At 39.6% G+C, this 24001-nt stretch overlaps 1 protein-coding gene across 2 annotated transcripts in view; it reads right to left on the reverse strand.

The window, feature by feature from the left end:
* Positions 1-24001, reverse strand: part of HECW2 (HECT, C2 and WW domain containing E3 ubiquitin protein ligase 2) — a 404230-nt gene that overhangs the window by 144081 nt on the left and 236148 nt on the right. The window contains exon 1 of one of the 2 annotated variants that reach the window (XM_053597579.1): positions 16032-16362. The exons of the other annotated variant lie outside the window; for it this stretch is intronic. The gene's annotated coding sequence lies outside the window, so the exon portion shown is untranslated. Of the gene's footprint in view, positions 1-16031; positions 16363-24001 lie in introns of those variants that run through there. 2 annotated transcript variants of the gene reach the window in all.

Here is a 24001-nt window from a genome sequence, read left to right on the forward strand (position 1 = left end):
ATAGTTCCATTTATACTTGGCTTTTCCCCTTCCCAGGTTCCTCTAACAACTATTCCAAATCTGTCCCTCCCTGTTTTCACATCCCATACCTAATCTCACCCTCTCACGTGGAGAGCAGGGTACACGCACCCTGTCGCATCCAGAGCATGGAGGACATAGGCTTGCTCTGGCTAGTTTCGATCTCCATACCTGCTTCTCGCCTTCTTGCTCAGGGTTCTACATCCCTTTATAAGGATGCCTTTGACCCAGTTCCCTCCACTGTTATTTCCTCTGACCTTAACCTTTAACCTCTTCTTATAGGTTGCCTCCCTTCAACCTAGAAACACATCCATGTCCATGAGGCTTACTCTGCTGGTTTTGCTCTTTGACCACTACTTTCCATCCTCTTTCCCAGTTCTCCTCCTACTGGGATTAAAAGTGTCCATTTTCCAGTAAATTACAGTAGAGTTTAAATTGTAGGAATGTGATCAGGGGTGTCCAACCTTTGGGCTTCTCTGCATCACACTGGAAAAAGAAGAGTTATTTTGGACCACAGATTAAATACAAACACTAATGAAAGCTGATGAGCAAAAGCAAAATTTAAAAATTAAAAAGTCTACACATAATTTTTGTGATACTTGCCACCACAGATAAGCAAAAAAGTCCTCACATAATCCACATGCGGCCCATAGGCCACAGATTGGACACCCAGTTAGGTAACTTCCTAGCTAGAATATAATTTCAAAAAAAAGAAACATGCGAGATGTTTAACATGTACACCTAAATACCTTCTTTAAATATAATTTTGTTTGTGAGGGTTTATTTAAAGCTTGTCCCTTCATAGCTCATATGTCTTCTTTACTCTCTTACAAGCCCAGTTGGCTGCATGGAGTCTCTAAATAGAAAAGCAAGACATGTGCATGCACACTGCACACACACAGCTCCAGAATCCTTCTAATATCATCCTCCTACCTGTCTGTTTGTAAAATATTGTGAGGCCACAGTCAAGAAAACTTTTGAAAATCTTTACACTTGCCTCATTGAGTAATCCATGATATTTTTCCAAAGTTATTTCATTTAGTTTTGTTTTTTTAATCAGGGATGCTCCAATTAATCTTGTTATTAATACTGAAATTACTTCTGTTTAATTTGATTCTTCAAGGGAGCAACAAATAAAGCATTTGGACTCAAGAAATAAAGGAGCAGAGATAGAGGATTACAACACATACTCTCTTCCAAGAACTATGTAGTGCCTCAGAGGATTTTCTCAGGGCTTGTTAGCGGAGTAACAAGGCTCTTTATTCTTAAATTTTTAGGATGAGCATTTAAGGGTCTTAAACAAGAGCTCTTCATGAGCAGATTTATCAACATCTGCCCATTCTCTGCCACAAATAATTACTTGCAACCTTCTCTTTTAGCCAACTGATTCTCCAGTTAGATATTGATTGCCAAATTCCACTGCTCACAGTGAATATCCCAAATGGGATGAGGGCAGTGAGGGAGTGTTTTTAAAATGCTGGTTCCTATGCTGCTCTTCCAGAGATTTTGATTCAGTAGGTTTGAGTCTGGGCCCACCAATCTGAATTTAATAAGCATCCCGACAAGTACTCTTACACGTACTACAAGAATCGCACTTTGACCTGTTCTGCTCCATGGCTACTTCCAGGGGAATCGCAGCAATGCTGTGGACGGTGTACGTGTCTTTGATTACTGCCCCCTTCACTTGTTACCACACTCATTCCTTCCTTCCTTCATTAGACAAGGCATTTACTGAGCCTCCGGTGAAGAGCACCCACCTGACACTGGAGTTGACAGTGCAGTGGGAGGAGACTGGCACACAGAAGGCAGGACTGTGACAGAGGTGTGTGTACACACTTCCTTAGAAGACAGTGGAGGGTGGAGATTAGTGCTCGTTATGATCGTGTTAGATTAAGATGGTTCTGGAGCTGTTCAGTGTGAAACGTCTTTGGGAGAGGCCTATTGAGATATCCTTTGGGAGATCTACAAATCTCCCATCCATTCTCTAGACATATATTTTTCTTCCAAGGTTGATATTTTTGATTCTATGAATAGTCATCAGAAATACCAAACAAGCAGCCATATTTAAACTGAATTCAGACATGGAGACTTTGCATCTCGCGTACTAATTTGGATGAAGTTGAAACACATTTTTCCCAGTAAAATATCACAAGAATGGAAAAGTTAGTAGCCAATGGACTCAATACTAATAAGAAGCCAGTAGACAAGCTAATACACACCCACACAGGAGAAAAACTCAAAGTTGAAAAATTCAACAAAAGAAGAAAAATTCAAGTTGGGAGGAGATGGGGGGATTGGTAAGCTCCCACCTAATGGGCTCAATGTAAGGATATACAGCACACCTCTGGGGGGTGGGACACAACTACAACAGGGACTTTACCTAACAAGTGCAAACTTCATAACCTAATCATGTGTACCCTCATATTAATCTGAAATAAATAAATAAATAAAGCTGAATGTAGGGGTAAGTTACTGTTTTTGCCTGGGCCCCAAACATGATTCTTTTCTTCCTTAGAAAAGTTGCATTAATTATATTAACCTATAATGTGATAGTAAAAAGTAATCTTTTTAGAAAACCAAATTAATTATTTTAAAATGTCACAAAATGTTAACATAATGTAAACATAAAGAGTTTTAATTTTTTTTCAAACTCTTCCTTCCCCATAACATTTCCCACAGAGATGGGTGTGAAAATTCTCTTTAAAAGTTTAATTTTTTCCTATACATGATTTTTGGATTCCCAGAAAATGTCCTATGAACAGGCTCTTAAGATAATAAGAGAATATATAGGAGATATGACCAGACATAGCCAAATATATATTGGATTTGGAAACATTTCTGTGTCTGTATTAATAGCTCCAACACCTCCATACAGTAATAGAGACAAAACTGGAACAAATAAACAAAAAGTATTCAAAGTGCTCAATTTCCTTCCAATCAACCCAGGAGAGTGGAAAATAGATGAGAGATTCTGTGAGAAAGATACATGACAGATCGTGCCAGAGAGATGAAAAACGATGCTTACAAATGTTATTTTGCTTGAAAGTCATTCCATTTCCTCTCTACATTTTCTCTCCCAAAAAGGGCATAAACATCTAAATTGATTCTCAGTCACCTGTTGGATACAAATTGAAAATAACCATGCCTCGAGATTAGATCATGAAGGTGCCTCACTTTGTTCTGGGTACACTGGAGAATCAGATGCCTCATCTGAGGTTTGGGATTTGGATAGCAATACTAAACTACCATTCAAATCAAAATCATCACGACAGACCCAGGCAAAGAACACACCCTCAGAGGCTCTGCCTGTTAGAATGTGCAAATTTATCAGCACGTATGAGGCAGGATACTGGAATCCCACTGCCCCACTGCAATGCTGAGATGAAAACTCTTGACAATGACTTTGAGATCTGAACTACACTGTCGGGGGCAGTGGGGGTGGGGATGAGTCTTTGCCACTGAATCTACTGAACAGGGCACCAGTTTTATTAAGTGCTATGATAATTCACTAACAAACTTCCTCATAAATTTGCAAACAGATCATTAGATGTCTGCCTAGATGTCCAATTCTTTACATGAAAGCCCTCTCTGGAGGGAACAAAGAATGTTAAGTTTCAGACACGCACAGCACCAGGCCGCCCACCGAAAATGCACCCACTGGAGACTCTGGCTTCGGAGCCGCTTCAGTGGCTATTTTCTTACAGACACTGCAAAGATTTGCTGAGAATAATCTGCCAGAGACTGGAGATGGAAATCAAGCAGGTGGGAGGGGAAGGAAAGGATGGATAAAATCACACCAAAAGTTTTTATGATGGCTTACAGTGACCACAGGACAAAGCCACCCACTCCCCTCCTAGTTACAGCTCTGACCTCATCCTTCCCTACCTTCCTCACTCCACTCTAGCTACACTGAGCTCCTCATGTCCTGAAATATGTGGGCAGTATTCTGCCCCAGGGCCTTTGTTTCAGCTGTTCCCTTTGTCTGGAACATAATCCTTGTGGTTCAACCACTCCCTTTAATTTTTTGAACAGGCCTTCTCAGAGGAGGCCTACTCTGATTGACTCATTCAAAACTGCACCTCCTCCTCCAGCATTCAGGGACTGTCTTACTTGGCTCAATTTCTTTTCTATGACCTTTACGGCTTTCTAACCTACTATATAATCTACTTATACACTTTGCATATTTTCTATCTTCCTCTCTAGAATGTAAACCCCAAGAAGTCAAAGAATTTCATTTATTCTGTTCACCAAGGTACCTCAAATGCCTAGAACATAGTAGGTGCTCAGATGTGGTTGAAAGAAAGGTATCTCAACATCTTCTTTTAATTATAGTTTGATATTAATCAAATTACGGTATTGTTACTGGGTGAAGAGGGTCTGGCCGCCTGTCACTGTTAGCCAATGTGCAGAGCTAGACATGGTGATAGGTCCACCAAACTTTATTTGTCGGAAGGCCACGATTCTGGAGAACAGGGACCGTAGCCTTTCCAAGACTGTTCTGTTCTTCCATTTTCAAAATTACAGTTTTATACATTTGAGTTCAAAGTGAAGACCATGCTTACCCTTATCTTAAACAATAATCGGCCAAACTCATTGTCCATAATAAATAATAATCAGCATAACTCATGATCCAAAATAACATTCCAATTCAAAAGTTAATGTCCTAAATCAATCCACCTAAACTACTTAATAGAGGCATCTTTAGGGTGGGAGCCTAATTTACAAAACAGTAAGAATGGGAGACACGGAGTGAAGGTCAGCCAAGACCTACACTGACCAGACCAGCTGTGTCATGTCTGCCTTAGCCGGACAGACTCCATCTTATTTTCATCATATATACTTTCAGTATTATATTGTTAAGATATACAAGAGAGGAATAAAACTCTCACCAAGAAATGCATATAGCCTTTTAAAAGAGATCTCCATCTCTTTCAGAATAGAGAAAAACAAGGACAGTATTGCAAATTCTGTGGTAAGCTTTATTAGGCTAATTCCACAAGATCAGTTTCAACTCTTAATCTTTTTTTTTTTTTTTTTTTTTTTTTTTTTGAGCTTTTCTTTTTTTTTTTTTTTTTATTGTTGGGGATTCATTGAGGGTACAATAAGCCAGGTTACACTGATTGCAATTGTTAGGTAAAGTCCCTCTTGCAATCATGTCTTGCCCCCATAAAGTGTGACACACACCAAGGCCCCACCCACCTCCCTCCTTCCCTCTTTCTGTTTCCCCCCCCATAACCATAATTGTCATTAATTGTCCTCATATCAAAATTGAGTACATAGGATTCATGCTTCTCCATTCTTGTGATGCTTTACTAAGAATAATATCTTCCACGTCCATCCAGGTTAATACGAAGGATGTAAAGTCTCCATTTTTTTTAATGGCTGAATAGTATTCCATGGTATACATATACCACAGCTTGTTAATCCATTCCTGGGTTGGTGGGCATTTAGGCTGTTTCCACATTTTGGCGACTGTAAATTGAGCTGCAATAAACAGTCTAGTACAAGTGTCCTTATGATAAAAGGATTTCTTTCCTTCTGGGTAGATGCCCAGTAATGGGATTGCAGGATCAAATGGGAGGTCTAGCTTGAGTGCTTTGAGGATTCTCCATACTTCCTTCCAGAAAGGTTGTACTAGTTTGCAGTCCCACCAGCAGTGTAAAAGTGTTCCCTTCTCTCCACATCCACGCCAGCATCTGCAGTTTTGAGATTTTGTGATGTGGGCCATTCTCACTGGGGTTAGATGATATCTCAGGGTTGTTTTGATTTGCATTTCTCTAATATATAGAGATGATGAACATTTTTTCATGTGTTTGTTAGCCATTCGTCTGTCGTCTTTAGAGAAAGTTCTATTCATGTCTCTTGCCCATTGATATAAGGGATTGTTGGCTTTTTTCATGTGGATTAATTTGAGTTCTCTATAGATCCTAGTTATCAAGCTTTTGTCTGATTGAAAAAATGCAAATATCCTTTCCCATTGTGTAGGTTGTCTCTTTGCTTTGGTTATTGTCTCCTTAGCTGTACAGAAGCTTTTCAGTTTAATGAAGTCCCATTTGTTTATTTTTGTTGTTGTTGCAATTCCCATGGCAGTCTTCTTCATGAAGTCTTCCCCCAGGCCAATATCTTCTAGTGTTTTTCCTATGCTTTCTTGGAGGGTTTTTATTGTTTCATGCCTTAAGTTTAAGTCCTTTATCCATCTTGAATCAATTTTTGTGAGTGGGGAAAGGTGTGGGTCCAGTTTCAGTCTTTTACATGTAGACATCCAGTTCTCCCAACACCATTTATTGAATAGGGAGTCTTTCCCCCAAGGTATGTTCTTGTTTGGTTTATCAAAGATTAGGTGGTTGTAAGATGTTAGTTTCATTTCTTGGTTTTCCAATCGATTCCAAGTGTCTATGTCTCTGTTTTTGTGCCAGTACCATGCTGTCTTGAGCACTATGGCTTTGTAGTACAGACTAAAATCTGGTATGCTGATGCCCCCAGCTTTATTTTTATTACAGAGAACTGCCTTAGCTATACGGGGTTTTTTCCAGTTCCATACAAAACGCAGAATCATTTTTTCCAAATCTTGAAAGTATGATGTTGGTATTTTGATAGGAATGGCATTGAATAGGTAGATTGCTTTGGGAAGTATGGACATTTTAACAATGTTGATTCTTCCCATCCATGAGCATGGTATGTTCTTCCATTTGTTAATATCCTCTGCTATTTCCTTTCTGAGGATTTCATAGTTTTCTTTATACAGGTCCTTCACCTCCTTCGTTAGGTATATTCCTAGGTATTTGATTTTCTTTGAGACTATGGTGAAGGGAGTTGTGTCCTTAATTAGCTTCTCATCTTGACTGTTGTTGGTGTACACAAAGGCTACTGACTTGTGGACATTGATTTTATATCCTGAAACATTACTGTATTTTTTGATGACTTCTAGGAGTCTTGTGGTTGAGTCTTTGGGGTTCTCTAAGTATAAGATCATGTCGTCAGCAAAGAGGGAGAGTTTGACCTCCTCTGCTCCCATTTGGATTCCCTTTATTTCCTTGTCTTGCCTAATTGTATTGGCTAGAACTTCCAGCACTATGTTGAATAGTAAAGGTGACAGAGGACAACCTTGTCTGGTTCCAGTTCTAAGAGGAAAAGCTTTCAGTTTTACTCCATTCAGTAAAATATTGGCTGTGGGTTTGTCATAGATAGCTTCAATCAGTTTTAGAAATGTGCCACCTATGCCTATACTCTTCAGAGTTCTAATTAGAAAAGGATGCTGGATTTTATCAAATGCTTTTTCTGCATCTATTGAGAGGATCATGTGATCTTTATTTTTGCCTCTGTTAATATGGTGGATAACGTTTATAGACTTGCGTATGTTAAACCAGCCTTGCATCCCTGGGATGAAGCCTACTTGATCATGATGAATGACTTTTTTGATGATAAGCTGTAATCTATTGGCTAGGATTTTGTTGAGAATTTTTGCGTCTATGTTCATGAGTGAGATTGGTCTGAAATTCTCCTTTTTGTTTGGGTCTTTTCCTGGTTTTGGTATCAGGGTGATGTTTGCTTCATAGAATGTGTTGGGGAAGATTCCTTCTTCCTCAGTTTTTTGGAATAATTTCTGCAGTACAGGAATAAGCTCTTCCTTGAAGGTTTGATAGAATTCTGGAGTGAAGCCATCTGGACCAGGGCATTATTTGGTTGGAAGCTTTTTTATTGTTTCTTTGATCTCAGTGCTTGAAATTGGTCTGTTCAGGAGCTCTATTTCTTCCTGGCTGAGTCTAGGGAGAGGGTGTGATTCCAAATATTGATCCATTTCTTTCACATTGTCAAATTTCTGGGCATAGAGTTTCTGGTAGTATTCAGAGATGATCTCTTGTATCTCTGTGGGATCAGTTGTTATTTCCCCTTTATCATTTCTGATTGAGGTTACTAGAGATTTTACTTTTCTATTCCTCGTTAGTCTGGCCAATGGTTTATCTATTTTATTAATTTTTTCAAAAAACCAACTCCTTGTTTCATTAATTTTCTGAATGATTCTTTTGTTTTCAATTTCATTGATCTCTGATTTGATTTTGGATATTTCTTTTCTTCTACTGAGTTTAGGCTTAGATTGTTCTTCTTTTTCCAATTCCATAAGATCTCTTGTGAGATTGTTGATGTGCTCTCTTTCAGTTTTTCGAATGTAAGCATCTAAAGCGATGAATTTTCCTCTCAAAACTGCTTTTGCAGTATCCCACAGGTTTTGGTAGCTTGTGTCTTCATTGTTGTTATGCTCAAGGAAGTTAATGATTTCCAGTTTTATTTCTTCCTGCACCCAACTGTTATTCAACAGAAGATTGTTTAGTTTCCATGCCTTTGGGTGGGGTCGAGCATTTTTGTTAGAGTTGAGTTCCACCTTTAGTGCCTTATGGTCTGAGAAGATACAAGGTAAAATTTCAATTCTTTTGATTCTGTTGATATTTGTTTTGTGTCCCAGGATATGATCAATTTTGGAGAATGTTCCATGGGGTGATGAGAAGAATGTATATTCTTTATCTTTGGGGTGGAGTGTTCTATATGCGTCTATCAAGCACAGTTGTTCTAGAGTCTCATTTAAGTCTCTTATATCCTTGTTTAATTTCTGTTTAGAGGATCTGTCCAGCTCTGTAAGAGGAGTGTTAAAGTCCCCTGTTATGATGGTATTATCAGATATCATATTGCTCAGACTGAGTAAGGTCTGCTTCAAGAATCTGGGAGCATTTAAATTGGGTGCATAAATATTTAGAATTGAAATGTCTTCTTGTTGTATTTTTCCCTTGACCAATATAAAGTGACCATCTTTGTCTTTTTTGACTTTAGTTGCTTTAAATCCACATGTGTCTGAAAATAAGATTGCAACTCCTCTTTTCTTCTGAATTCCATTTGCCTGAAAAATTGTCTTCCAACCCTTGACTCGGAGCTTTAATTTGTCTTTTGAAGCCAGGTGTGTTTCTTGCAGACAGCAAATGGATGGCTTGTGTTTTTTAATCCAGTCAACCAATCTATGTCTCTTCAGTGGGGAATTCAAGCCATTAACATTTATTGAGATAATTGACAAGTGTGGTAGTATTCTATTCGTCTTATTTTGTGAGAGTCCATTGCTTAGTTTTATCTTTTGCATCAGTGTGGAGGTTAGGTTTTGTCCTTTAATTTCTGAGTTCTTACTTTGCTGCTGATCCATTGTGGTGGTCAGTGTGCAGAACAGGTTGAAGTATTTCCTGTAGAGCTGGTCTTGTTGTGGCGAATTTCCTCAATGTTTGTATATCCGTAAATGATTTGATTTCTCCATCAATTTTGAAGCTTAGCTTAGCAGGGTACAGAATTCTGGGCTGAAAATTGTTCTGTTTAAGTAGATTAAAGGTAGATGACCATTGTCTTCTTGCTTGGAAAGTTTCATTAGAGAAGTCTGCGGTCAATCTGATGGATTTGCCCCTGTAGGTCAACTGGCGCTTACTCCTGGCAGCTTGCAGAATCTTTTCTTTGGTCTTGACTTTGGACAGGTTCATCACAATGTGTCTTGGAGAAGCTCGGTTAGAGTTGAGGCGACCTGGGGTCCGATATCCCTCTGAAAGCAGTGTGTCAGAATCTTTGGTGATATTTGGGAAATTTTCTTTTATAATATTCTCTAGTATGGCTTCCATTCCTCTGGGGCATTCTTCTTCCCCTTCTGGAATTCCTATAACTCGTATATTGGAACGCTTCATAAAGTCCCATAATTCTGACAGTGAACGTTCTGCTTTCTCTCTCTTCTTTTCTGCCTCTTTTACTATCTGAGTTATCTCAAAAACTTTGTCTTCTACCTCTGAAATTCTTTCTTCTGCATGGTCTAACCTGTTGCTGATACTTTCCATTGCATCTTTAAGTTCCCTGATTGACTGTTTCATTTCCTTCAGCTCTGCTATATCCTTTTTATATTCTTCATATCGTTCATCTCTTATTTGATTCTGTTTTTGAATTTCCTTTTGGTTATTTTCCACTTTATTAACAGTTTCCTTCACTGTTTCCATCATTTCCTTCATTGTTTTCAACATGTGTATTCTAAATTCCCTTTCTGTCATTCCTAACATTTCTGTATAGGTGGAATCCTCTGCAGTAGCTACCTCATGGTCCCTTGGCGGGGTAGTTCTGGACTGGTTCTTCATGTTGCCTGGAGTTTTCTGCTGATTCTTCCTCATGGGTGATTTCTTTTATCTGTTTACTTGCCCTAATTTTCCTTTCAATTCCTCTTGCTCTTTAAGTTCTTGTGCCTGTGGAAGTTGCGGGCGGGTTTAGACGGATTGAACACACGCGACCACTTGCCGGTTTTCCACTGTTTTAGTCCTCCTCTTGGGGTCCAGAAGTCTCTCGCTGACTCCCTGTATCCTCTCAGGGGTGATGATAGGCAGATCCCACCAGCCAGAGATGCCTGGAGTCCTATATCCCCAGACTCACGGTGCCCAGATGCAAGGAAGCTGTTACTCGGCTGCCATCTTGCTCCACCCTCTCAACTCTTAATCTTTATAAGAAGAATTTCCAGTTAACACTCACATTTAATTCAACCACACTGCTGAGGTGACATTCAACTTTGTTTATATCTTACAATGGTTCACATCAATGCACAAAAAAGATAAAATGGCTTACTGAAGAACACACAGTAAGTTCCTTGGCAAGGACTTCCTTGCAGAGTACTTCTAAATTAAGATTTTTTTCTTCTAACTGAATGTTTTACTACGCAAGATACAAACTCAAATTCTTTGATGATAATTCAAATGGAAAAATGACTAAAGGCTTACTGACATCAAACAAGAGACCTCCATTTTATTTGGCTATTGTAAAAATGTATAATAAATCTCACTGTGAAACAAAATTAGGAATTTACAGTAGTTGTATCCAATTTCAGGATAAAAAATGTTAGCAGGAACTAAGTGTTCTTAGTAAAATTTGAGGCTTAAACATTTCCAAAGCCTCTTTCAAGTACATGTTGCTGTCAGTACAGAATTTTCCCCATCGTTCTCTACATGACTGTTTTCCTCTGGCAATTATGCTTTTATAATGAAAAATAAACCCAAAGTCTTTTAAAGGGTCAGGTATGGCCAGCATGTGGTAGCTTGGTAAACATCTTAACATAAGATCCAACATGAAGCCCTTCAAGAATATTCTATGACATTGACAATAAAATGCTAAATCCTATTCCCTGTACCAAGGGTGACAGGGTAGAACAACACTGTCTGCTGCTAGATAATTTTCACAAGAAAGAGCAGAGCAAATGATTATTTCCCAAAGTCCATAGTTTGGGGCAAGTGACAACAAGCAAAAGAGAGTTGGAAGGAACAGTTTAAGCCTCAAAGAAGAAAAAAGCAACTATAGAAGGAATAGGAAAAAATGAAATTTATAAAAATTAATTTGACAACTATTTACTGAACATTTATGATCTACCAGACAATATTCTTTGTGACAGGGATCCAGGCAGGAAGACAAGAGTCAGAGTCCCTGTCCTCAGGGAGATTTTGGTCTGGTGGGGAAAGTGATTGATAAGCAGATATATAAACACACAATGTAATGTCAGCTGGTGATGACATGGCTCAAAGGCGGGGACGCCAGGGCATGGGGTGGAGAAAGGTTGATAGGAGAATACAATTTCATATAGGTTGGTCAGGGAAACATCTGAATGGAAACCTGAATGAAACAGCTCCATGTGGAGATTTGGGGGAAAGGCACAAAACAAAACTGCCAAGAAGCTGAAACCGGAACAAGCCTACCGTATTTGGGGGAGTATCAAGGTGATGCAGACAGAACATCCTGAACAAGGCAGAGAGAAGGAGAAGATGAGATCAGAGAGCCAGGCAGGGGCCCAGCTGGCAGACCACAGCAGTAATAAATACTCCAGAGCTTATTGTGTGCCGGGCACTGTTCTTAGGGTTTTCTCTTTATTAATGCAATTAAACTTCTAACACCCCTTTGAGGCAGAAATGATTATCTATCAGATTTTTAAGAATAAGGAAAGTAAAGCACAGAGAGGTTGAAAAATTTGTCTAGGATTACAAAGCTAGTACAGTAGTCCTCCCTCAGCTACAGTTTCAGTTACTTGTGATCAACCTTAGTCCAAAAACATCAAACGAAAAATTCCAGAAATAAACAATTCATAAGTTCTAAGTTGTTCTGAGTTGTGTGATGACATCTTGAGCCGTCCTGCTCCATCCTGCCTGAGGATGGAGCAGGACGGCTCCATCCGTCCTGCTGGGAATCCGCTGATGGGAATCCTCTCTTTGCCCATCAGCTTCATGTTCACATGCTGCCTACCCGTTAGTCACACAGTGGCCAGCTCAGTTAGCAGAACTACTGCCACGATGTCTCAATGTGTAGCCAGGGCTCCTCAAACTTTTTAAACAGGGGGCCAGTTCACTGTCCTTCAGACTGTTGGAGGACCAGACTATAGTTTTAAAAAAATAAAAAAACTATGAACATGGGCGGCACCTGTGGCTCAGTGAGTAGGGCGCCGGCCCCATATGCCGAGGGTGGCGGGTTCAAACCCAGCCCCGGCCAAACTGCAACCAAAAAATAGCCAGGTGTTGTGGCGGGCGCCTGTAGTCCCAGCTGCTCGGGAAGCTGAGGCAAGAGAATCGCGTAAGCCCAAGACTTAGAGGTTGCTGTGAGCCGTGTGACGCCACGGCACTCTACCAAGGGCAGTACAGTGAGACTCTGTCTCTACAAAAAAAAAATAAAATAAAATAAAAAAACTATGAACAAATTCCTATGCACATCACATACCTTATTTTGAAGTAAAAAAACAAAATGGGAACAAATACAATCACACCACCACATGTGGCCTGCGGGCCATAGTTTGAGGACCCCTGGTAGGCATTCTATTATCTTACATCATCACAAGAAGAAGGGTAAGTATAGCACCTTAAGATATTTTGAGACACAGAGAGAAAAAGACCACATTCACAAACGTTTTCTTAAATAATTATAATTGTACTACTTTATTATTAATTATGGTTATCTCTTACTGTACCTAATTTAATGAAGTAAATTTTATCACGGGGATGTACGTATAGGAAAAAACAGTGTATTGGGGACTTGGTAGTATCCACTGGGGGTCCTGTAATGTATCCCCCCGGGATAAGGAAGGACATGTGCAGAATGAACCCAGGGCCTTGCTCCAGGGACCCTGCTCCTCAGCACGTACCACACTACCTATCTAGATCACCCTGTGAGGATGACGAAAAGTCACTAGGGGACTTAAACAGGGAAGCGACATGATCTGCACTAAAATAAAAAAAATTCTGGCTGCCGTGTGCAGAGCAGACTGTAGAAGGGCAAGAGAGGCTGGCTCACGATGCTTCACGCCCAGGCCAAGCACCAAGCCACTGTAGCCATAACCTGGACGTGACCCTCCTCCCATCTCCATCCTTCCTATGCAGATAGCTCTAGGGCTGATATAAATATCCACCCTCAATGCCAACGGCTGGGAACTAACCTCAGATACTTCAGTTCAATGACCCTGGGGGTGACTCATCCATCCCTGAGCCCTCAAACAACCATCCTGTAATTTCACCATGACTACCATACTCTTCCTTCCCTCTTTATTTAAACAACTTCCTTCCCTGTCTTTATTCAAATAACTTCTAACTTTCCCACGTTCAACCTTAATCAGTCAAAATATGAAGCCCCGATTCTCTATCACTTAGTAAACCCAGTGAAACCCTTAATGTAACATATTTATTCTGTCCCTGGTGTTTGGTCCTTCCCCTTTATTTACCAACAGAAATTTTTTCTATATACATCGTACATTACAGAAACAATGAGAATAATACACTGTTTGATCCTGATGCCACTGGGCTGTGACTGCTGGGTGATGGCACACTTGAATTTAAATTTCATTTCTCCCATTTACTGGATTTATGACCTTCAGCAGGTCTTAAAACTACATGGACTCCATGTCTGTAATCCGAAAAATAATAATAATAATAGCACCTTGCTCAGAAAACCACGAGGAGCATATGAATAAAGTATGTGAACCTGACATATGTTAGGAGCTAAATGTGTGAGTTTTAAATATCTATTTACCTTCCTTCTTTCAAAGAGAACTATGTGTTTATTTTCATGCTCAAAAACACAGTTGTTCAACATCATTTCCTTCATTTTTACTGTTAAAATTTATTTTATTATAATTTCTCGTGAATATTTACAAATTAAAACAAAAGTATATTTATTTATGTTTTTTAAACTCTGCTTCCTTAACCAACAGTTGCCAAAAGACCAGGCAGCAAAGGTCCTTATTGCACAGCCATTACAAACCGTGCACAGACTGTGTCCCTCGGAGCATAGCACAGTGTCTAACACATGGAAGGGACATTAAAAACAACATCTCAAGACCACCCAGTTCTTGGATGGAAGGTCACTCAAAGCTTAAAATTCTGTCAATGAGCTTAAAGGCTGGCTTAATAAAGAACCAGGCACCCACATCCCTAAACAATGAAACCAGGGCCTTGACTCCAGTGTTCAACTTGAGAATCTCTATCTCAACATTGTGTGTGTAAAAGTTATTCTTTAGGATGACTTGGATATGACAAAGTGATGATAAAGGGGTTTGATTACATATTCTTCTTTCTTTCCTCGTTATTTCCATGCATACACTAAATTCTCACTCAAAGATAATCCCTTTCTGTAGTAAGTGAAATTCAAAAGCAAACAAGATGTAACTTTTATATTGCAACTAAAGCTGAAAATATCTATTTCTTCCTTCTTTCAAAGGGAGCTATGTGAAATATTCGGTCATCATAAAACAATGTCCACACAAAAAAGCATCCTTTGGCTAGGAGTAAACTGTTCCTTTGACCTTAATGAGCTCATACAATAGGGCTCAGTAACTATAATAGCTAATTTTACATAAATAAGGTTACTCTTACTGTACTGAACCAAATACTTGTTGGAGACCATCTGAACTCAGCCTGAAAATATTAGTTAGAAGCAGTGGGAGCAATATTTCTGGAACCCTGTGGGTCCCTCCCCCAAACTGGTGTGTCAGAGAATGAATGACCTTTCCAGAGATGGGACCACTCACCTGAATTTTTACTAAATCATCAACTTACTTGTCACTAAACTGATTTCGATGAGGGTGCTACAGACATTTTAGTGCATAATTCTTTGTGAGGGTCTATCCAGTTCTTCACATGAACATCGCCACTCCTGACTCTCAGGCACTGCATCCCAGTTGCAAATTATATGGCAATAAAAGAAAAACAGTACCACCAACCCCTTAAGAACCACTGGTCAGCATTTCACAGCCAAAAAGTAAAAATTTTCACTGGACAAAACTCAGGTGCACAAGATCAAGACAGAATTAAAAGTTTACTCTGGATTCACTCCAGTTTTTAAACAATTAATTAAAGCAAATTTCCTGCTTGTAATTTTTAGAAGATCTATAGAAAACTGGGTCAGATTGCCACAGTTACCACAAGGAAATATCTGAAAACCATGGCTGTATTCTAAGTTAAAGTTTTGTTGTAAGATTGCTACATCAACAGTCTTGGAATAGGAATGCCCATGAATATTTGCCCAGAGGGACTTTACCTTAAAAATAAGCCTATTTTAACATCTCATTTCCTGAGAGAAAAGCTTGAAAATTCATTTTAAAACATTATTATTCCAAGGAGAGATAATCTGTCATAGAATCTATTTAGACTCAATACAATGCCATTGCCAAAAGCATGTCTATAGTTAGAACCTGTAGTTAATATCACAGTGAGGTAATCCATTTAGAATCAGTGGGACCCTGGAAATTCACAGTGAGGGGATTGCATATTTATTTGTAAAAAGTTCTACATGCTTTGATCCCAGCAATGATCTATATCAAATTGTTTAAATGTGATAAACATGCCAGAAAGTTTGCTAATAAGTGTCCCTAACCCAGCTAGAAGGAGAACATATTTCAGAACCTTCCAAAGTGAAAGGTAGAGGAGATTGCAAATCCCAAACAGACAAGGAAGTTAGGTGAGAGTGGAATTCATTCCACAGAACTTTCTTACCTTACACAATGCCAAAGAGGTTCTCTCTGCCTTTGCCAGGGTGGAATCCATCCTTTCAAATTAGATTTAGGAAGCAGAAAGAAGAAATACAGTTCTCCTTAAATCATACACCTGGCCTACCTACTTAGCAATTTCATTCATAGGAGCAGCCCGAACCGAGGTCAAGGCGGGGATGGAGTCCTAAGGTGGTTTTGAAAGTTCTGCAGGTCCGCTTCACTGATGTTCTTGCTTTGTTCCTCCTCCCCAAATTTCTAGAAATGAAATACTAGGCGTTTTTCCCCTGGAGGCTCCTGGCCAGCTAAGAATGACAGTGAAGGCCACCCTTGCCTTCCATCAAAACTTATCACTGTGCAGACATCCTAAGTGGAAAACATGTATTATGTCCCTTCAGCTGAGGCAGTTGTGGCCACACCCCTGTAAAGGGTACAGGATGCAATCGCCCCATCCTCCCCTCAGCTTCCTTCCTTTGCTTTTCCATGGGAGAATTCCAAAGAATGAGTTAAGTGTGTACACATACATACTCACACCGAGTGGCCTGATGTCAAATAAGCTGGCCGCTGTCACAGAGAGGGGGAGTTTGCTGCTAGATTTCTCAAAACAGAGTGACCACTACCTGGGAACTCCAACTTAATCGTTACTCAGTAACTAGGTATGGCATTCATCTAGATTACTGAAATAGGTGTATGGTATCGTAACCAATCCATGGAGGAATTTGTGGGCTTGTGATTTCAAACTATAAAAAAAGGATTGTAACTTTTTCCGACATTATATAACTTTAATGAAAATCCAAAAAATGTGCTTATTAAGCCAAAAGTTATTTTTAGACCTAACTTTGAAGGAAAAAATAGATACAATCATCAATCTAACTACTGCTCTTATCTTATGGTGGAAAGAGTTGGGGTGGGGAATCTCCAGTTCAAATCCATTGTCCTTTCATGGAGAAGCTGTTGGCCCATCTGCATTTATTCCGTGCTGGTTGAATGCAATCAGGGGCTCTACAAACATCTCTTTCTAGCAAACCTCCAGGAAAGCAAGATGAAATGTCCTTATTTGTCTGGTATATTTGTTGTGAAGTGAGGAAAACTAGGTTTATGCTGCATACTACATGGTTTATCTTGAAGCTTCCAGAAGCCACAGAGCTTTGGGCTGGTTCTGGACATGGGGTGAGCAAATACAGCAAGTCGGGAACTCCAGAAGCACCATCACCCTGTCCGGACCTCTTCTGGACATGCAAACCCGGTACAGTCTAGAACAAATCACTACAACTTTCTGGTGAACCTGGAAAATAACAATAATAGCAAACATGCACAGAATATGCATAGTGGATGACTAGAAATAGTGTCTCATGAGTGCCACTGTGCTCCAAGGATGAGGTCGGGCATGTCATTAGGCCCAAGTTACAGGTGAGAAAACAGGCTCACAGAGAGGAAGTGGTAAAAGCCACTGATTTGACTTGAAGTCATATCTGAGTGATACCCAAACTGAAGCTTTTCTGCAATACTCTGCCTCCTTCAAATCGCACTGACAATACCAGCAACCTCACTAATTCACAGGTGGCCAATGGAAACACGGTGGCCTTGGCTGTCATTAGGAGATTAGGAAAAATAAATCTAGAAAGGACATATTCATACCCTCTTATTGGTATCAAAGGCGGCTACAGCTTATGAACAACAAACGGACTTCTCAACAATGTAAGCACCTCTCTTTTCATCCTGGCCAAGGATAATGAATAATCTCGAACTCTCAACTACTCTCTAGACATAGACTAATAGACTCTCTTTGGGGTAGGAGAAAGGCTCCCCCTCTCTGCTCCCAGTGCAGCTCTTACTGTCACTCACTCCCCAGTCTCTGGACCTTCCCTGATGCTTCTACGGCGCAGGTCCTCCAAGCCATGATTCTTTACCTTCCAAATGCCATAACATTTGCCAAATACTTAGCTGCACTCTAGGTTCTGGCCCACTCATAGGTTACTGACGTTACAGCTGCCCATACATGACAAATGGGCTATTTTCATACGTAGAGGAAACCTATGGTCCCCCAGCACAAGCCACAGCTACAATGGAATTAGATTTCCCAGTTGACCGAGAGAGAAAAAGTATAGGGCAAGGGAAGTTGACGAATAGTGGAGCCTCAATTTAAGGCCATCACACACATGTCCTCTTTCATAGGGACAGTATTTTATAAGCACAGGTAGTTTAGCCAGCACCTCTTCAATCATAGTACAGAAGAAGGTACAGCCAAAGGATCACAGTGTAAGACCTCAAAATTCCCATACACTATTCTTTTCTCTAAACCACACCCAGCAAAAAAACCAGCAAAATCAACAGCAATGAATAAATGGGTAAGCACATTATTTACAACTTTGCATCCATATAACACCTTTGTGCTTTCAGTTACTATGACATCTTATGGCAGTAGGCACTGGGAGACAGTTGTGTGGAAATACCAGACATACCTCCTGCCCTTTAGAGTTTATCTTTTAGAGAGGGAGAGAGAAACATTAAATAACAAAGACACAATGCATTCTTTAATTACACTTATAATACATGATGCAAAGGAAAAAGAGATGGGTACTGGGTACAGGTGAGCTGCTGACATGAGTTGGTCCTGAAAATAAGAGAAAGCTTGCTCAAGGAATTGGTGTAAGACCCAAGCTAAAAAGGATGAATAGGAATTAGGTAGACTGAGCAGAGGAGAGGAATGAGAGATGGTTCCAGATAGAAGGGCTGTGCAGAAATTCGGTGGTGGGATGCAACAGGGTGCTGTCAAGGATGGCAGGAAGACCAGTGTGACCAGAGCACACAGGGTGGGGGGGAGACAAGCATCTAGAAATTCTGAGTATCAGTGTAGAGGGAGAGAAAAAGGGAGTGGAGATTATCCCATTCCCATCTCCATCTCCATCAGATCTCTTTCTGAAAGCCCAATTGATTATCACAGCTCTGGACATTCAAAGTTATTCATCTAGCAAGAATGCCCATGGGTAGAACTGTGACCTGCGGATGCTACATGGATGAATCATGGAAAATCAAAGACATCACTCAAAGGTAGTTCCTAAAGCTCTCAAGATATTTATTGAGAGCAAAGTGAGGAAGAGTAAAGACACTGTCCCTAGATTACGATACAAATCAACAATGGAAGAATTCAGTAGTGTCTCCACCATCTATCTTCGTGCTGACACCAAAAACACAAACCAGAACCAAGGTTAGCACATCAGGAAGGAAAAACCCTTTTCCTGAAAAGAGCACTATGAAGTTCCTTTGTGCTTATGCATTTTGCATGCCTTTGAGGCTGACATCACCGTATACATTATTGAAGCCTCACAGCGTGTGTCTGCCTATCTGCGGCAATGTTTATTGGAGGCTCTTTCTTCTGACCTTGTGTTCATAAAGCAGCCAGATGAATGTTCATCTCATCTCCACTCTGTTTTCAGATTCCCAGTATCTTCCAAGGAGAATACACAAGCAGTGTGTGTATAAATCACAAAGATTTTTGAAAACAAATACGAAAGAGAGATAGCTGCTAAAATATCTACGGTTAAGACCTCAAATCCAAACCCAGGTTGATGCACATATAAAATACAGCTTTTTAAAATTTAGCTTAGCAAGTGGTAGGCAATCAAATTCACTAAAAAGAACAATGGCTATTATCTGTTATCTATGAAGAACTTACTCCATGTCAGGCACTGTAAGTGTGTACACACAGTCATTTAATCCTCAGAATAACCTTCTGAGACAGCCCTTACAATCCCTATGTCATAAATTTTAAAAACTGATGGATAGAGGAATCATATAACTTGCTCACACAAGATCGCATAGCTAGAAACTAGCTGGAATTAAGATCTACGGACTGTAGAGGTCAGAGCTCACCCCTACTTCTGCCACTCTTCTCCAACTTCCCTCAACAGTAACCAACTACCACTCACCAGCGGCCAAGAACTGTGCGTAGTATTTCAGAATCATTCACTGGTAGAATTCTCTGAGAGGTGTCATTATCCCCAAGAAAGACAACGAAACTGAGCTTGGTGACGTCTAGCAACTTGATCAAGGGTGCACAATGCCCAGGCTGAGGGTACAGAAGGAAAGTTTCCAACAGCTTGTGCAATTTCAGGGCAGCAACATTGTGTGGTACTCTGAGTGCAGTAGAAATAACTATGGGCATGGTACTTTCTTAGGGTTTTTCAGTTTTATCTGAGAAACCACCAATAGCTTGGAAAAGAAGAAAGTCCCCAAAGGACTGATTTTCTCATCTTGAGAAAACAAATATGGTGGACAAAGAAATCTCTTTATCAACGTCCATTCAAGCCAAAATATCAGCACTGTAATGAATTTTCATAAACAAACAAAAATGACCCTCGCTTTTCTCTGTCTAAATAGGTGTAATATGCCAAAAACTCTGAAAGGTATGCACGAATAAGAATAAATGTGGCTGCTGGCCAGGAGCAGAGGCACACGCCTATAATCCTAACACTCTGGGAGGCCAAGGTGGGAGGATCCTTTGAGCTCAGTAAGTTGAAACCAGCCTGAGCAAGAGTGAGACCCCCCATCTCTATTAAAGATAGAAAAATTAGCTGGGTGTTGCGGTGAGTGCCTGTAGTTTCAACTACTCCGGAGGCTAAGGCAGGAGGATCACTTGAACAGGGAGTCCAAGGTTTCTGTGAGCTAGGATGGCATCAGGGAACTCTATCCTTGGGCAACAGAGGGACATTCTATCTCAATAAGTAAGTAGATAAATAGATAGATAGATAGGTAGCGTTTTATTTCCCTTCAGTTATTTCCACAGCAGAATTAAAGACCCAGCTATAGTGGGTTTTGTTTTATCTGATTGGCATACATCTTAGAGCTCTTAGATGTATTTTTCCTTATGGGCGAATTTCACATTAACATCTAAGACTTATATTTTCCTTAATGATGAGCTTTGTATTAACCTCCTATTAATGCAAAGACAAAGGTTTTGAAGTGAAACATTAAGAGGTTTATATACACCCCAAACTTCTCTTATTCAATATAAAACTTTAACTGCTCAGTTAATGGGTTCTGCAGCAATGCTAATTTTTTTTCCAAATACAAGTATATGATTGTAAACTACAGAGGACTGACTTAAGAACAGATTTTAGGCAGATAAAGTTCTTCAATTAAGATGAAACCAGTAGAAAGGATGTAAAATTATCTTATTTGTATATATATGCTCTTTGTTTCTGTTATAACATCACCTTTTCCCAATAATGCTTTGCATATGGCTGAGATAGCAATGAACCCAATAGTATATCCTGGAGATGCTCTGCTGAAAGCAAACATTTAGGCAGGCATCCTCAAACTTTTTAAGCGGGGGGCCAATTCACTGTCCCTCAGACCGTTGGAGGGCCGGACTATAGTTTAAAAAAAAAAAAACTATGAACAAATTCCTATGCACACTGCACATACCTTATTTTGAAGTAAAAAACAAAATGGGAACAAATACAATTCACACTGCTTCATGTGGCCCATGGGCCGCAGTTTGAGGACGCCTGATTTAGAGACTAGCCAATATGTTCACTTTAGTGACCATTTTCAAAATTGACATTTATAATTTACCACCCTAGTAAATGATACAGAATCAAACACAACACACAGATTCCCCAAACCCTGAAAGAGTAGTTATTAAATTTTATGTGTATTAAAATCATCTAAGACTCATATGTAAAATTTAGAATACACAGAGCAAACCACAGAAATTGATTCCACAGAAATTCTGATTCAATAGGGATAGAATGGGTTTTAAGCCGCTGCATTTTTAAACAATTAGCTAATTCTGATACAGCTGATCCTTGAATTGCACTTTAAGAGACAATGGACCATAGTCTCAAAATCCACTAGACCATATATTAATGTATATATGTGTACGTGAATGTCACGTTTGGCATATTCACGTTATTAGAAAACTCAAAAGGAGACATGCATCTTTGTAGTTGTACAGGGACTCCTGCCCTAACAATTCTCATGATGATTTTATGTTTAATCTACATTTGAAAGAAGAAAAAATAGCATGGTTGGAGGACCAGCAAGTAGAGGACAAAGGAAGACAGGAAGGAACACAAACATAATTAAAAAAACAAGTCTTAGTCTGTATTTAAGTCAAGAATAGAGCTCCTCAAAATATAGGCCATGAGCCAGCACTGGTCCAGGAATTGGCCATTAATGATCTAAGTCCAGAAACTGAACATAAGCCTTAGAAACTATTTAAGAAAGTTTTCATAAGTAATTTTGTTTATTCAATCTAACAATAATATTTTTTAAGAATGAAATATACATTTTTTGTAGATCTAGTATTTTCTTCCTTTCATTTTTCTACCAGTTTATTTTTATTGTGTTTTATAAAAGATCAATGTCTATGACAGGTTTAAAAGACCATAGGTAACCTGAGAAGCACCATGGACTCTCGGTAGAAGAATCCAGCCTTTTTGGTCAGTCCAGTGAACCTCCTAGCCCAGAGTTTGGATACAAAAAGGGCTTTCTGTGATAACAACTCAAAAGGTTTGGGGCCAGAACAAATGTATTGAATGAACATCTGAATGAACATTCTTAAATCCTCATCACTACCCATTCTGAATCTGTCAGCAATGAACCAATTTTTGTTTTTTGCAAATCTACCAACTTTTTAAGTTTATACCACCTTTTAGAATAACATGTGAGTAGCATTTCAGAAAAGTTTATTTTCAACAGAGTAAAGAGTTTCTTTTTCACTTACTATAAATGCACTTCTTTCAACTTTCAAAGAGATTCTTAAAATTGTTACTTGAACACTTGGTAATGAATGTCATCACTGTATCTACACCCTATCTCTGTACTTTTGCTGACATGAAACTATTTTTTAGGCTGTTCTCATAAGCAGGTCTTTCACCCGCTTTGTGCATCTGTTGACTACCTAGTGATTTATTTTTTATATTTGGTAACAACAACAGTGGTAAGAAGCACAAAGCATCAGTAAATTATTACAGTCATAAATACAGGGGACAGATACCATTGTGCAGTTTTCCTGCATCTACCATTTTTTTGTTTGTTTGAATATGCAATTTGACTTTTTTTTGAGACAGACTCTCACTATGTCACCCTCAGTAAAGTGCCGTGGCAGCACAACTCACAGCAACCTCAAACTCTTGGGCTCAAGTGATTCTCTTGTCTCAGTCTCCCAAGTAGCTGGGACCACAGGTGCCCGCCACAATGCCTGGCTATTTTTTTTGTTGTAGTTGTCGCTGTTGCTTAGAAGGCCCTGGCTGGGTTGAACCCACCAGCCCCAGTCCTATGTGACCAGTGCCGTAACCAGTGAGCTACGGGCACCGAGCCATTGCTTTGAGTCTGACAGAAGTCAAGTCAAGAGACATCTTTACCATTTCCTTGAGAACTCACAGTCAGTATGTAACAGAATAGGGTCTTTTTTTTTTTTAGTTATTGTTTGGGATTCATTGAGGGTACAAAGAATCAGGCTACACTGATTGTATTTGTTAAATAAAGTCCCTCTTAAAATTGTGTCCCACTCCCAAGAGGTGTGCCATACGTTGTGATGCCCATCCCCCTCCCTCCTCACCTCTCCCCACTTGCTCATTCCCCTACTTTCCCCTTGTATTAGCTCATCTCCTGCCTTCATATTAGACTTGAGTACATTGGATTCTTGCTTCTCCATTCTTGTGATGCTTTACTAAGAAGAATGTGTCCCACCTCCATATAGGTTAATACAAAAGATGTAAAGTCTCTTACCTTTTTTAGTAGATGAATACTATTCCCTAATATACATATACAGCTTGTTAATCCATTCTTGGGTTGGTGGGCATTTAGGCTGTTTCCACATTTTGGCGATTGTAAATTGAGCTGCAATAAGCAGTCTAGTACAAATCTCCTTATGATAAAAGGACTTTTTTTTTCCTTCTGGGTAGATGCCTAGTAAAGGATTGCAGGATCAAGTGGAAAGTCTAATTTGAGTTCTTTGAGGATTCTCCA

The sequence above is a fragment of the Nycticebus coucang genome, chromosome 7, assembly GCF_027406575.1.
Source record: "Nycticebus coucang isolate mNycCou1 chromosome 7, mNycCou1.pri, whole genome shotgun sequence".
NCBI classification, from domain to species: domain Eukaryota; kingdom Metazoa; phylum Chordata; class Mammalia; order Primates; family Lorisidae; genus Nycticebus; species Nycticebus coucang.